This window comes from Schistocerca serialis, chromosome 1 (genome assembly GCF_023864345.2).
Source record: "Schistocerca serialis cubense isolate TAMUIC-IGC-003099 chromosome 1, iqSchSeri2.2, whole genome shotgun sequence".
NCBI lineage: Eukaryota > Metazoa > Arthropoda > Insecta > Orthoptera > Acrididae > Schistocerca > Schistocerca serialis.
This window is the reverse complement of record NC_064638.1, coordinates 1,111,986,169-1,111,999,862: the sequence shown is the minus strand read 5'-3', so window position 1 is coordinate 1,111,999,862 and position 13,694 is coordinate 1,111,986,169.

The following is a 13,694-nucleotide window of genomic DNA, read 5'->3' as shown; positions in this document are numbered from 1 at the left end:
CCTTGTAAATTTGTTTTGTACTTGACCTGCGGTCAAGAGATCTTTGAGTGACGGGCTTAGCGTAGCGTTGCTGGTGCGTTGTGTTAATTCGAAGATTGCTATTTACGTGTCGTAGGTACGGCCGTTAATGAAAGTTTTAATGTCCGCAATTGTGTCTGACGAGGTCCGGTTTTGTTGTTGTGATAGTTTGTTGCACACGCCAGAGGATTTGCGTGTTGCGTGTACTTAGGAGATGTTAGGATGAGCACACCGTAATGTAATTGAGTGTTAGCTATTTGTGTAGATTCGTGGAGGATAGTGTTACTACGAGGTAGTAACTTGTTGTATACTGTGGAGTATGTAATAATAGTAACTTCTTGTATACTGAGGACTACTGAGTAATAATCGAGCGTCGTTCGCGAGCTTTTCTTGATAGGGGGATCAAGTAAAGGAACAAACGGACCAATGTGACTTGTGATTACCAATATATTTAGGCAGTATTCATTCTTAGTGACGCAATTATAGAGATTACCCTGCAATAGATGAACCCTCTGATGACGGAAAGTCCAATCACTACCATTATTCTATTAGTACGTGACGACTGACATTGTATTAGATTCGTAGTGGGTACGCGGGCAGCCAACAGCTGAAGTGGATGTGTTTTTGAAAATCTGATTTAAGTTGAGCTTTGAGCTTGATAGTGGTGGTGGCACGTAGGTTTTATGTTGTGTGTGTGTGTTTGTTTTTAATTTCTCTCTCGTTCAGTGTGAAGATTAGATTCACATTAATGTTTGCCTATTAAAGATCTGATCCATTTTAAACTATGATTCGTTAAGATTAGTACCAAGTCCCAATATTATCATGTTATCCACTATTTTGAATAAAATGAGAGAGAATAATCAAGTTTTGAACATTGAAGTAAAGAAAAAGGTTGAAAGTTTATTGGTCTGATATGCAACACTTAGAGCAAGCACGTTCACGTCAGCGATATAATATAAATCAATGAGTGAAGAGTCCTTAAAAAGTAAGCAGGGAAGTATTTTATCAAAGTTTAAGAACGCAAAGCTTAGTATTTACGTAATTTCTTGAGATGTGACATTGGAGTTATAGTTGAAACATATATTACTTGACAATTGTAAGCCAATACGCAAAGATTTACTTATGAAAGAATTTAGATTTAGTACAAAGGACTGTATTTAAGCTTTAATAGCAGAGGTATCGCTAATCTGACGATTCAAGTAACTGTTGTCTATTTCCATAGTAACAAGTACATCTCTGGCGTGAGACATCAACTGCTTTATAAAAGTAATTAAATGTAGAACCATGTTGTTCATTTTGGAATGAGTAAGTGCGGTAATTAAGAATTGGGAGAAATGGGATTAAGTAACTGAAGTATCTTAATGTCAAGTGCAAAGTTGTTATTATCTGAGTAACGAGTTAAGAGGTGTCAATGTTAAGAGGTAGAGTACGACTGTCAAGTATAATTTTCATTAATAGTAATTTGTATGGTACACTCCTCTGTGATGTGTTGATAATCTCTTCAGTTATTTATGAGCTGAAATCACCATAATATAATATTGTTGGAAAGCTTATATACCAAATCGATCAGGTACACAAGTGCTGATTGTTTTCAGAATTGCTCATACAATGTCTGAGAGAATGATTGAGATCTGTTGCGGCTCTGCAAGAATTATTAACAAGTCTTGCATCTGTATTTTCTTTTCTCCATTTCGCTTTGTACTGGGTTGGGGTGACGCCTGAACGTTTTAACAGGGGTAGATACGTGGACACCCGTTGGCGGCAATTCCGGCACAGCGAAGCCACTTTGGATACCCGTATTTCACGAACCTACCCCAAAAGTCCTACAGAAAAAGCTAACCTGCAGTTTAACGTAGAATGAAGTCCACGGGAATCTCGTTGTGCATATTAAGGACAGACAGAAAATTCCGTGGTCCGAGCGAGAATCAGTCCCCCAACGTTGCAGTTTCATAGCATATGTGTTAGCACCAGACCACCAGGCCAAACGGGTGGAGTAAATGCGGAAAAAGCAGGACAACGAAAATTAAGTACAATAATCTGCCATGGATTCCCGTTAAACCAGGTGGTCAGCTGTGGAATGGAAAAAATTTTTCCAAATTTGTGGTTTTACTTGTGGCTCACCAGTGGTCTTCTTGAAATACTTTTATGAGAGTAGTTCTGCAAATAATACGAACAACTATGTTGTTTAGTGTGTTTACTTTCACTTTCTTAATTTTCATACATTCCATCTAAACATAGTTATAATCAGCTGTCTGGAAAATATATCAACATGTCAATGTGTTTAAGTAGGCTGTTTAGATGTAAGTTGGCTGTTTGGGTTTTTATGTTGCTAATGTCACGTAACGCTCTGTATGAAAATCATTGACTTTTGAATATTATTAAGGTAAATACATTGTTTGTTCTCTATCAAAATCTTTCATTTACTAACTATGCCTATCAGTAGTTACTGCCTTCAGTAGTTTGAATCTTTTATTCAGCTGGCAGTATTGGCGCACGCTGTATTGCAGTAGTTCGAGTAACGAAGATTTTTGTGAGGTAAGTGATTCATGAAAGGTATAGGTTATTGTTAGTCAGGGCCATCCTTTTGTAGGGATATTTGAAAGTCAGATTGCGTTGTGCTAAAAATATTGTGTGTCAGTTTAGTGTTGATCAGAATAGGTAAAGAGAGTAATGTCTGAGTACGTTCAATTTTGCTCAGCTGTTTGAAAATCAAATAACGTAGAGGTTTATCAGCACAGTAATTCATTAATTTTTCGAAGGGGATGTTTCATGTCATGCAAAATATTAGAATAAGTGGCACATCATGGGTAGAATGTGTAGGAGCTCTGTTACGCTGCAGTTTCATTATAGAATTTGACAACAAACAGATCTCTTTCGGTAATAGATGTGAAAGGCACATCTGCGAAAGAGCGGAGCGGTTTTTACGCAAAACATATTTGAAAATTGATAAATAAATAAAGTATTAAAAAATTAAGTTTTATGAACGGTTGTATCGACTGTAGGTTACAACAGGAGAAACAAACGTGGAATTAAGTTTCTCAATTATTTTGATGAAGTGGAAGGCACCTTTTTGTTTTAGAAGCAAGATAGGCGCTTTTCGATGATTACGGCAGATTTATACGACGCACCGTCCTTATCATTTATATGAGGGGAGTCTCGCACGTTGTTGCAAACAGCAACTGATTTAATGTCTCACTGTAAATTTATTGATTGTGCTTGATAATTGAATATTATGATAATACTTAACGCTTGTTTCATTTGATATCGAAAATTATGTCAGTTATACTGCGTCATGACATGGCTAAATGTTGCGTGTCCATTCAATACACATAAATAGTTCAGCACGAACCATTTGTTCCGTGAGTAAATGCTTTCAAAGTCCAATAAAAAAAAGTTTTCATTTAAAGAGGTACCCACTGTCGATTAAAAGAATCGGACCGGACCTTGCATGCAAAGCCATTGTAAAGCGCGCCTAACAAAAGTAATGTATTTACAAACATTATTACTTATTTGTAATAAGTTGTCTCACTCTCTATCATTTATACATCCGTGATCCCGTGAGAAATAATAATAAAAAAAAGTTTAAAAGGCACAGACTCAGTTACACAGTTTTAATCTGCCTCGAAAGATGATTCGGCAAGACAACAATAAACTGATTCATCATTCATGGTTATAATGTATGTGTTTCTACAGTGCCTGTATCTTCACAATACAAAGTCCTTCACAGATGCGTTCTTGTATAAACAGACATTGTGACCATGAATGATGTATCCATGCCTCGGCCGGCAAAAGTGACGATATAATACACTCAAACACAAAAAATGACGCAACACGATGGAATTATCCCAATGGAGCAAACATCAGTAGATGTGATGTACATGTACAGTAAAACAAATAATTACTGGTTCAGAAAAATTGGGTGATTTGTACAAGAGCTAGAGCTTCACAAATTGAGCCAGTCAATAGCGCGTTGGTCCACTTCTGGGTCTTATGCAAACAGTTAATCGGCTTGGCCTTGACAGAGTTGCCGGATGTGCTCCTCAGGGATTTCGTGGCAAATTCTGTCTAATTGGCGAGCTGCATCGGCCGAATAACGAGCTGCTTGGAGGGCCCTTCCCTTAATGCTCCAAAAATTCTCAGCTGAGGAGAGATTGGGCGGCCTTGCTGGCCAAGTTCGGATTACTCAGCCGGCCGCTGTGGCCGAACGGTTCTAGGCGCTTCAGTCTGGAACCGCGCTGCTGCTACGGTCGCAGGTTCGAATTCTGCCTCGGGAATGGATGTGTGTGATGTCCTTAGGTTAGTTAGGTTTAAGTAGCTCTGAGTCTCGCGGACTGATGACCTCAGATGTTAAGCACCATAGTGCTCAGAGCCATTTGAACCACTTAGGAATTGATAAGCAAAATAACAAACAATAGAAGCACTCGCTGTGTGCGAATAGGCATTATGTTGCTGACATGTAAGCACAGGATGGCTTACTATGAAGGCATACAAAGCAGGGTGTAGAATATCATCGATGTGTGCTGTAAGGGTACCGCGGATGACAACCAAAGTGGTCCTGTTATGAAAGCAATGACATCCCAGACATCACTTCCAGGTGTCACGCTGTATGACGAGCGACAGTGAGGTTGGTATCTCATCATTGTCCGGGCAGCCTCCACACACAATTTCGCTGTTAATTGGACTCAGATCTAAGCAAGACGGTTCACTGAAGAGACTTCTACTCCATTTGAGAAGATTCTAGGCCGGAGCGTGTTTGGAGACTCCCTGGACAGCGGTGGGAATTCAACCTGACTGTCGCAGCCATAAGCCCTACAACTAGAAGTGGTGGTGTGGGGTGCCTGTTCCGTGCAGAGAGGGTCCCCTTTGGTTGTCATGCGTGACACTATTACAGCACAGCGGATCATCGACGTTATACTACGCCTCATTTCGTTGTGCTTCTTGGCAGGATCTTTTGGGCTTACACACAGTGAAAGTTTCTTCTGCTTGTCTTCGTGCTTGCCAAACACTATCTTAGCCAGAAACGTCACCTGATATCTCCCCAACTGACAACGTTTGAAGCATTCTGAGCAGGGCCCTCGAACGTTCTCGGGTTTTTGAAAATCTAAAGCAGCAATTCGATAGAACTAGGAACGATATCACTCAGGAGAGCATCCAACAGCTCTACCAATCATTGCAAAGACGAATAACTGCTAGCATAAGGGCCAGAGGTGGTCCGGCGCTTTATTTACTTGCTCAGTTTGTGAAGATGAAATACATCATTAAATTTTTCTCGAATTTTAAACGTCTGCAGTCTGTACATTTAAATTGCATCTACCGATTTCCGTCCAATTCAGTTAATTACTTCGTGGTTCGTCTTTGTGTTTTAGAATGAATTTTTCCCCCTGTGCCAATCTCGAATTGTGCGAGCATAAGGGCTGTGATTACGTGACATAAGGAAGTTTAGGCTGGTCCTGGAGGCGTGTCCCGATAGCCGAATTTGCTACCGCTCGCGACAGGCGGGAAATCTGTGTTCTACGCCCGGTGCTACACAGATTTTCATGTGTCGCAAACAGCTCACCTCAGTGTATAGTCGCAGAATATTAATCCGCTTCGTAATGAAATTATTGTCAGGTACATAATTATAGAGGCGACAGTGCTTAAATTCACTCACCACAATGGTATGGCAAATCGTGTGTGTGTGTGTGTGTGTGTGTGTGTGTGTGTGTGTGTGTGACAATCTGAATAACAGTGTTCCACACGTTGGTGTTGTTCGCAATGTTCGTTTTGGTTTCATTTCTACCGGAATCCTTCTTGTGCTTAGGTAGGACAACATTCTGCGCTATATATCTACCACGGATCCAATTGTTGGTTCAGAGCCTGTTTATCTACTGAAACTTGTGGCAGGCTTGGATCGTTTGTTGAAAACACTCGGAAATGGTACTTTGCAGGTAGGAAGATGAATATTTTCCTTACGAGCAATAAACTCTTTTAATTTACAATACCAGTAAACAGATACCACATTATCTCATTCAACAAAAAAAAATTATGAGCAGCATTGCTATGTATGTGCATCTTTTCTATGTAGCTAGTATTAGAACCATTACTTAAAAGGTGGACGTGGAACATCACTTTCTGTTGTCTAAGATATAAAATGTGCTTGCGGTATATTGCACATTATATCTATACAGCTCAGTACAATTAACTGTGTCTGCGACCTCACTTGGACATGAGACTGTACGATACAGTATTCTAAAATGTCCATACAGTTATCAAGTAAAATGTTTTATCCTTATCTTTTCCAACGTCCAAAATCATTTTTCCAAGCAAAGTTAAATATGATAAAATTCATTGTCTCAACGAATTACGGTAATCCAGTCACAACTGACTACATCTTACATAAGAAACAAAAATTTGATATTATGCCCCTCCTCTATGCTCCCCCTTCTGTTCCATCGAGGGTTTGCAGAAAGTGGTGTACTGTCCTCTATTTAGGACAGGTATAACTGAATGCAAGCAAAACAGTGAAATACTGCACCCATAAGATTTCCTACTATGTAAAGAACACCACAGCACACTGTATTTTCAGTATCAAAGACTAGGCACAATTTGCTAAATTCATAATATTACTTGTCGAGACTGCAATTGTACTGATCAGTCAGGCAGAGGCATGGTAATTAGATTAACTGAACATGAAAGCAGCTGGATGTTGCAGAAATCTGACTGCACATTGCTAAATACATACTGAATTAGGGCTCGCACTACCATCACTATTCTCATGTCTTCCTCTTAGGAAACAAAAATCGAAAACTTAATCTTTTGGAATACGCGGAAATCAACAAACATCTGGCACACAGTACTTGTTTAATATTAACTGATCAAACACAGCTTAATACGACCCCTCTGCTACAATACAGTTGGGCCCCACAATTCCTTTGTTTTTCATTCTGTTTTTATTGTGGATGTACTGTATATGTATCTCATATATTATGGTTTTTCATTAATTGTACATCTTCCCCAAAATAAGAATAAATTTTCGTTCATACTGATACATAATTAGGGCATGTGCTCGTATTTCTTGTTGAAATTGTCATATATATTCTAGCATGTTACTGCATCACCTTTCGTATGCACAAACTTTTCAAGATGTTTCCCAGTAGTATATCTTCTTTCTTTCCAATTACTGTGGCCATTAACTTAATTTAAATTGTTACGTAGGCTATGAGGTTGTCTTAAAACATGACAGTTTTTTTCTGTTGAGTGTAATTCACTGACTCTCTTTCGTTGTAAATATTTTCTGGTTAGTTCTCTCGACCTTTTTTGGTGTTTAGATTTAACATTTTCAATTACGTTACTATCCCTCTGTGAAATTTGACGTTCCCTCTGAATGTGTAACTTTTTTTCCATTGTGATATCCTGTTAGACGGCTATAGGCCTATAGTTGTATAATGGCCTTGCGAGCTGAAAATTGGCAGTCGAAATAAAGTTAATATTGTAGAGGAACCTGTAAAGTAGCTACTACGTTGCATATTGATGTATAAATGGCTTCTCCTCTGCATTTCATTTTACTTGCATAAATTGTTATAAGAAATTTTTTATTATAATGACGTAAAGGCTCCACCCAAAACTGAAAGAGCAGCATTGCACACTACCTATAAGGTGACGTGAATAAACTATTTACTTCAACATTACAGTTAACAGACGAGGGAGCTCTTGAAATGGTACTAGGCATGCAGACGCCTGGACGTTACGTAAACAAAGCGGAGTGTTGCCACGAATAGGATGGCACGACAGTATGTTATCTGGAAGTTTTATTGGTGTGGTATCTGCATGGCGAATCAGAACATCTGGAAGTGCCTAGAACCATCTTCGCCTAGGTAAATCTTTTCGTCAGCTTAAAAGTGTGCGTAATGGCTATCACAAAGGGGAATCCCCGTACTGGTCTGCTATGGAGTAAATCGAGATATCGCAAGAGACATAAAATATTTCCAGGTGTTCCTTATCCCTCAGCTTAACTACTTACTTGAACTACAATCTAAAGAATGAGTTACATTCATCTATTACAGTTCGTAGGTCTTCACTCATTTTCAAAACCAAATCACTCCGATGTGACTCGCAACTTTGGAAGCGTACGTTGAATGGAGAGCAAGGGGGAGGGGGGGGGGAGGGGGTATGCCAGCTAAGGTGTTGGCGCGCACGAAAGAGTGAGTCGCTAATGGGCTCTCCTGGAAGCAGGACACTTAAATGAACGCACCACAAAAATCTACATTTCGAATTTCTAGCAGTGGTTTCGGAGCACGCTGCTCTCAGTATCCGAAACAGCGGCTGAGCGGTGACACGTTATTCTGCAATTAGCCTATAACACGCAAGTGCTGCGTAAGAGTAGAAAGTGAGTTTGAGTCTGTGTGTAGCTGGCTGTGACGATCTTTAGAACAGCGGTAAGACCGCGTTCTCGAATTATTATGGTGCCTCAACATGAGGGCTAGGTGATTTCGGAGCATGAATTTGCCTTGCGAGAATTTTTAATGTTGTGTCTCCAGAGGTACGCATCTGAAGTGTTTAATTCCGATCATTTGTTCTGTGTTACTTTGCGCTGTGAGCTAGAGTTTATTTTAGAATTATAATTGAAAGACCCGCTTGGCAGTGCCATATTAATCACTGTCAATGCAAGTCCAATCACATATGGTTATACATGTTACACCTATTTTAAATTCCGATGTGCATGAGGTAGATTTCCGTGTTCTAGAAATGGCTAACGAGCCTAAAGTTTCTCGTTGTGGTGAGTTCTTGATTCGCGACAAGAATTATATTTGACATGACTAACGTAAGTGCGCGCCAGGGAGACGTTCGACTGATACCGCTGTCCTTAGTGTGCTCTCATCGTAAACAATAGGTGCCAGACTCAACTGTAACTACGATCCATTGTTAGATTTAGCTGCTAATTGAAAGAGGAAAATGCGCCGCTCAGTTACATTTGATGTTTAACCACAGTTATGTCTGTTTATTTGTGGCTAACAAATCCTAAATCCTAGGCCACCCCAATTTGTTGCGGTAATCCTTGAATATTTACATCTACATCTACGTCCATACTCCGCAAGCCGCCTGACGGTGTGTGGCGGAGCGTACTTTGAGTACCTCCATCGGTTCTCCCTTCTACTCCAGTCTCGTATTGTTCGTGGAAAGAATGATTGTCGGTATGCCTCTGTATGGGCTCTAATCTCTCTAATTTTATCCTCATGGTCTCTTCGCGAAATATATGTAGGAGGGAGCAATATACTGTTTGACTCCTCGGTGAAGGTATGTTCTCGAAACATCAAAAAAAGCCCGTACCGAGCTACTGAGCGTGTCTCCAGCAAAGTCTTCCACTGGAGTTTATCTAACATCTTCGTAACGCTTTCGCTATTACTAAATGATCCTGTAACGAAGCGCGCTGCTCTCCGTTGGATCTTCTCTATCTCCTCTATCAACCCTATCTGGTATGGATCCCACACCGGTGACCAGCATTCAAGCAGTGGGAGAACAAATGTACTGTAACCTACTTCCTTTGTTTTCGGATTGCATTTCCTTAGGATTCTTCCAATGAATCTCAGTCTGGCATCTGCTTTACCGACGATCAACTTTATATGGTCATTCCATTTTAAATCACGCCTAATGCCTACGCCCAAATAATTTATGGAATTAACTGCTTCCAGTTGCTGACCTACTATATTGCAGCTAAATGATAAATGATCTTTCTGTCTATGTATTCGCAGCACATTACACTTGCCTGAGATTCAATTGCCATTCCCTGCACCATGCGTCAATTCGTTGCAGATCCTCCTGCATTTCAGTACAATTTTCCATTGTTATAACCTCTCGATGTACCACAGCATCATCCGCAGAAAGCCTCAGCGAACTTCTGATGTTATCCGCAAGGTCATATATATATATATATATATATATATATATATATATATATATATATATATATATATATATATATATATATTGTGAATAGCAACGGTCCTAAGACACTCCCCTGCGGCACACCTGAAATCACTCTTACTTCGGAAGAATTCTCTCCATTGAGAATGACATGCTGCGTTCTGTCTAGGAACTCTTCAATCCAATCACACAATTGGTCTGATAGCCTATATGCTCTTACTTTGTTCATTAAACGTCTGAGGACAACTGTATCCAACGCCTTGCGGAAGTCAAGAAACACGGAATCTACCTGGGAACCCGTGTCTATGGCCCTCTGAGTGTGCGCTTATGAGGAAGGAAAGCAAGTTTGTCGCTGAGTGCCAGTTGGATGACGCAGTAAAATATCAGGGTCCGTGGCTAGCGACGTGTTACAGGCGTGAGATGGCTATGGGAATGTTTCCTGTACTAATTAATGAATATAGTGACACATACGCACTCAAGTAACTGGCCATTGGCATCTGACCGTTACAATTCTGACAAACTTATTTATATAATACCATTCTTCTAGTTACATTGACAGCCACGTGGGATTAATTAACACGTTTTCCAATTCACCACAGTACCTGCTAAGTTCCAAACCACAATTTCGTGCTTTTAATTTTAGGAAAGGCAAACCTACGTTTCTAGCATTTGTAGACTTAGAGAAAGCTCTTGACAATGTTGACTGGAATACTCTCTTCCAAATCTAAAGATGGCAGGGGTAAAATACAGGGAGCGAAAGGCTATTTACAATTTGTACAGAAACCAGATGGCAGTTATGAGAGTCGAGGGGAAGCAGTGGTTGGGAAGGGAGTGAAACAGGGTTGTAGCCTCTCCCCGATGTTATTCAATCTGCATATTGAGCAAGCAGTAAAGGAAACAAAAAAATATTCTGAGTAGGTATTAAAATCCATGGAGAAGAAATAAAAACTTTGAGGTTCGCCGATAACATTGTAATTCTGTCAGAGACAGCTCAGGACTTGGAAGAGCAATTGAACGGAATGGACAGTGTCTTGAAAGGGGGATGTAAGATGAACATCACCAAAAGCAAAACGAGGATAATGGAATGTAGTCTAATTAAGTCGGGTGATGCTGAGCGAATTAGATTAGGAAATGAGACACTTAAAGTAGTAAATGAGTTTTGCTATTTGGAGAGCAAAATAACTGATGATGATCGAAGTACAGAGGAAATTTGTTAAAATCGAGTATATATTTAAGTGTCAGGAAGTCCTTTCTGAAAGTATTTGTATGGAGTGTAGCCATGTATGGAAGAGAAACATGGACTATAAATACACTCCTGGAAATGGAAAAAAGAACACATTGACACCAGTGTGTCAGACCCACCATACTTGCTCCGGACACTGCGAGAGGGCTGTACAAGCAATGATCACACGCACGGCACAGCGGACACACCAGGAACCGCGGTGTTGGCCGTCGAATGGCGCTAGCTGCGCAGCATTTGTGCACCGCCGCCGTCAGTGTCAGACAGTTTGCCGTGGCATACGGAGCTCCATCGCAGTCTTTAACACTGGTAGCATGCCGTGACAGCGTGGACGTGAACCGTATGTGCAGTTGACGGACTTTGAGCGATGGCGTATAGTGGGCATGCGGGAGGCCGGCTGGACGTACCGCCGAATTGCTCAACACGTGGGGCATGAGGTCTCCACAGTACATCGATGTTGTCGCCAGTGGTCGGCGGAAGGTGCACGTGCCCGTCGACCCGGGTCCGGACCGCAGCGACGCACGGATGCACGCCAAGACCGTAGGATCCTACGCAGTGCCGTAGGGGACCGCACCGCCACTTCCCAGCAAATTAGGGACACTGTTGCTCCTGGGGTATCGGCGAGGACCATTCGCAACCGTCTCCATGAAGCTGGCCTACGGTCCCGCACACCGTTAGGCCGTCTTCCGCTCACGCCCCAACATCGTGCAGCCCGCCTTCAGTGGTGTCGCGACAGGCGTGAATGGAGGGACGAATGGAGACGTGTCGTCTTCAGCGATGAGAGTCGCCTCTGCCTTGGTGCCAATGATGGTCGTATGCGTGTTTGGCGCCGCGCAGGTGAGCGCCACAATCAGGACTGTATACGACCGAGGCACACAGGGCCAACACCCGGCATCATGGTGTGGGGAGCGATCTCCTACACTGGCCGTACACCACTGGTGATCGTCGAGAGGACACTGAATAGTGCACGGTACATCCAAACCGTCACCGAACCCATCGTTCTACCATTCCTAGACTGGCAAGGGAACTTGCTGTTCCAACAGGACAATGCACGACCGCATGTATCCCGTGCCACCCAACGTGCTCTAGAAGATGTGAGTCAACTACCCTGGCCAGCAAGATCTCCGGATCTGTCCCCCATTGAGCATGTTTGGGACTGGATGAAGCGTCGTCTCACGCGGTCTGCACGTCCAGCACGAACGCTGGTCCAACTGAGGCGCCAGGTGGAAATGGCATGGCAAGCCGTTCCACAGGACTACATCCAGCATCTCTACGATCGTCTCCATGGGAGAATAGCAGCCTGCATTGCTGCGAAAGGTGGATATACACTGTACTAGTGCCGACATTGTGCATGCTCTGTTGCCTGTGTCTATGTGCCTGTGGTTCTGTCAGTGTGATCATGTGATGTATCTGACCCCAGGAATGTGTCAATAAAGTTTCCCCTTCCTGGGACAATGAATTCACGGTGTTCGTATTTCAATTTCCAGGAGTGTAGTTTGGACAAGAAGAGAATAGAAGCTTTCGAAATGTGGTTCTACAGAAGAATGCTGAAGATTAGATGGGTAGATCACATAACAAATGAAGAGGTATTGAATAGAATTGGGGAGAAAAGGAGTTTGTGGCACAACTTGACAAGTAGAAGGGACCGATTGGTAGGACATGTTCTGAGGCATCAGGGGATCACCAGTTTAGTGTTGGAGGGCAGTGTGGAGGGTAAAAATCGTAGAGGGAGACCAAGAGATGAATACACTAAGCAGATTCGGAATGATGTAGGTTGCAGTAAGTACTGTGAGATGAAGAAGCTAGCAGAGGATAGAGTAGCATAGAGAGTTGCATCAAACCAGTCTGAGGACTGAAGACCACAACAACAACAACCACAACAATTTATCATTGTTATTCCTTTAACAACTGGTCTACCAAAAGCGATTCATTAAAAGTTCAATTTCCGTAATTCGATGTTCAGCGATTAGTGCAGCACTGAGTAAGAAAATCAGTTGCATCGAGGCGGCTTTCGGCTGCAGCAGCGACCGCCACTACTGACAGCGACGCCAGTCTCCAGACACGACAGCCCACTCCAGCCAGAGCCCAGACAGCCACACAGCGCGGTGGTGCAATAATGGGGGCGTGCTGGGAGGATTCCAGGTCCGTTATGCGGCCCGCGAGCAGTCGGCGAGAGCATTAATTACTGGCTCGCCCAAGGTACCGGCTGCGTAATGGCTTTCAAGTTGGCCCGGAGGGCTGGGTGGCTGCGAGCTTAGCGGTGGGTGCCTCTGCCAACTTGAGCCGCCTCTAGAGGGCGCTGACGCAACACGGCGCTGTAGACACTGGCGATCACAGGCGTGGAACGAGCGCGCCAGCAGAAACTCTCCTCTGCAAATATTGCGTCACTACGATGGACGGGAAATGACGGCCGAGACTCCAACTGAAGGGCAGCCCTAATCTAATCGTCTCACAGGTATTAATGCTCAAGAGACCTTTAAAGAAGCAGAATGTAGCCGCCAGCCAAACAGAACGTTGACCCAGTATTTAAGGGGAC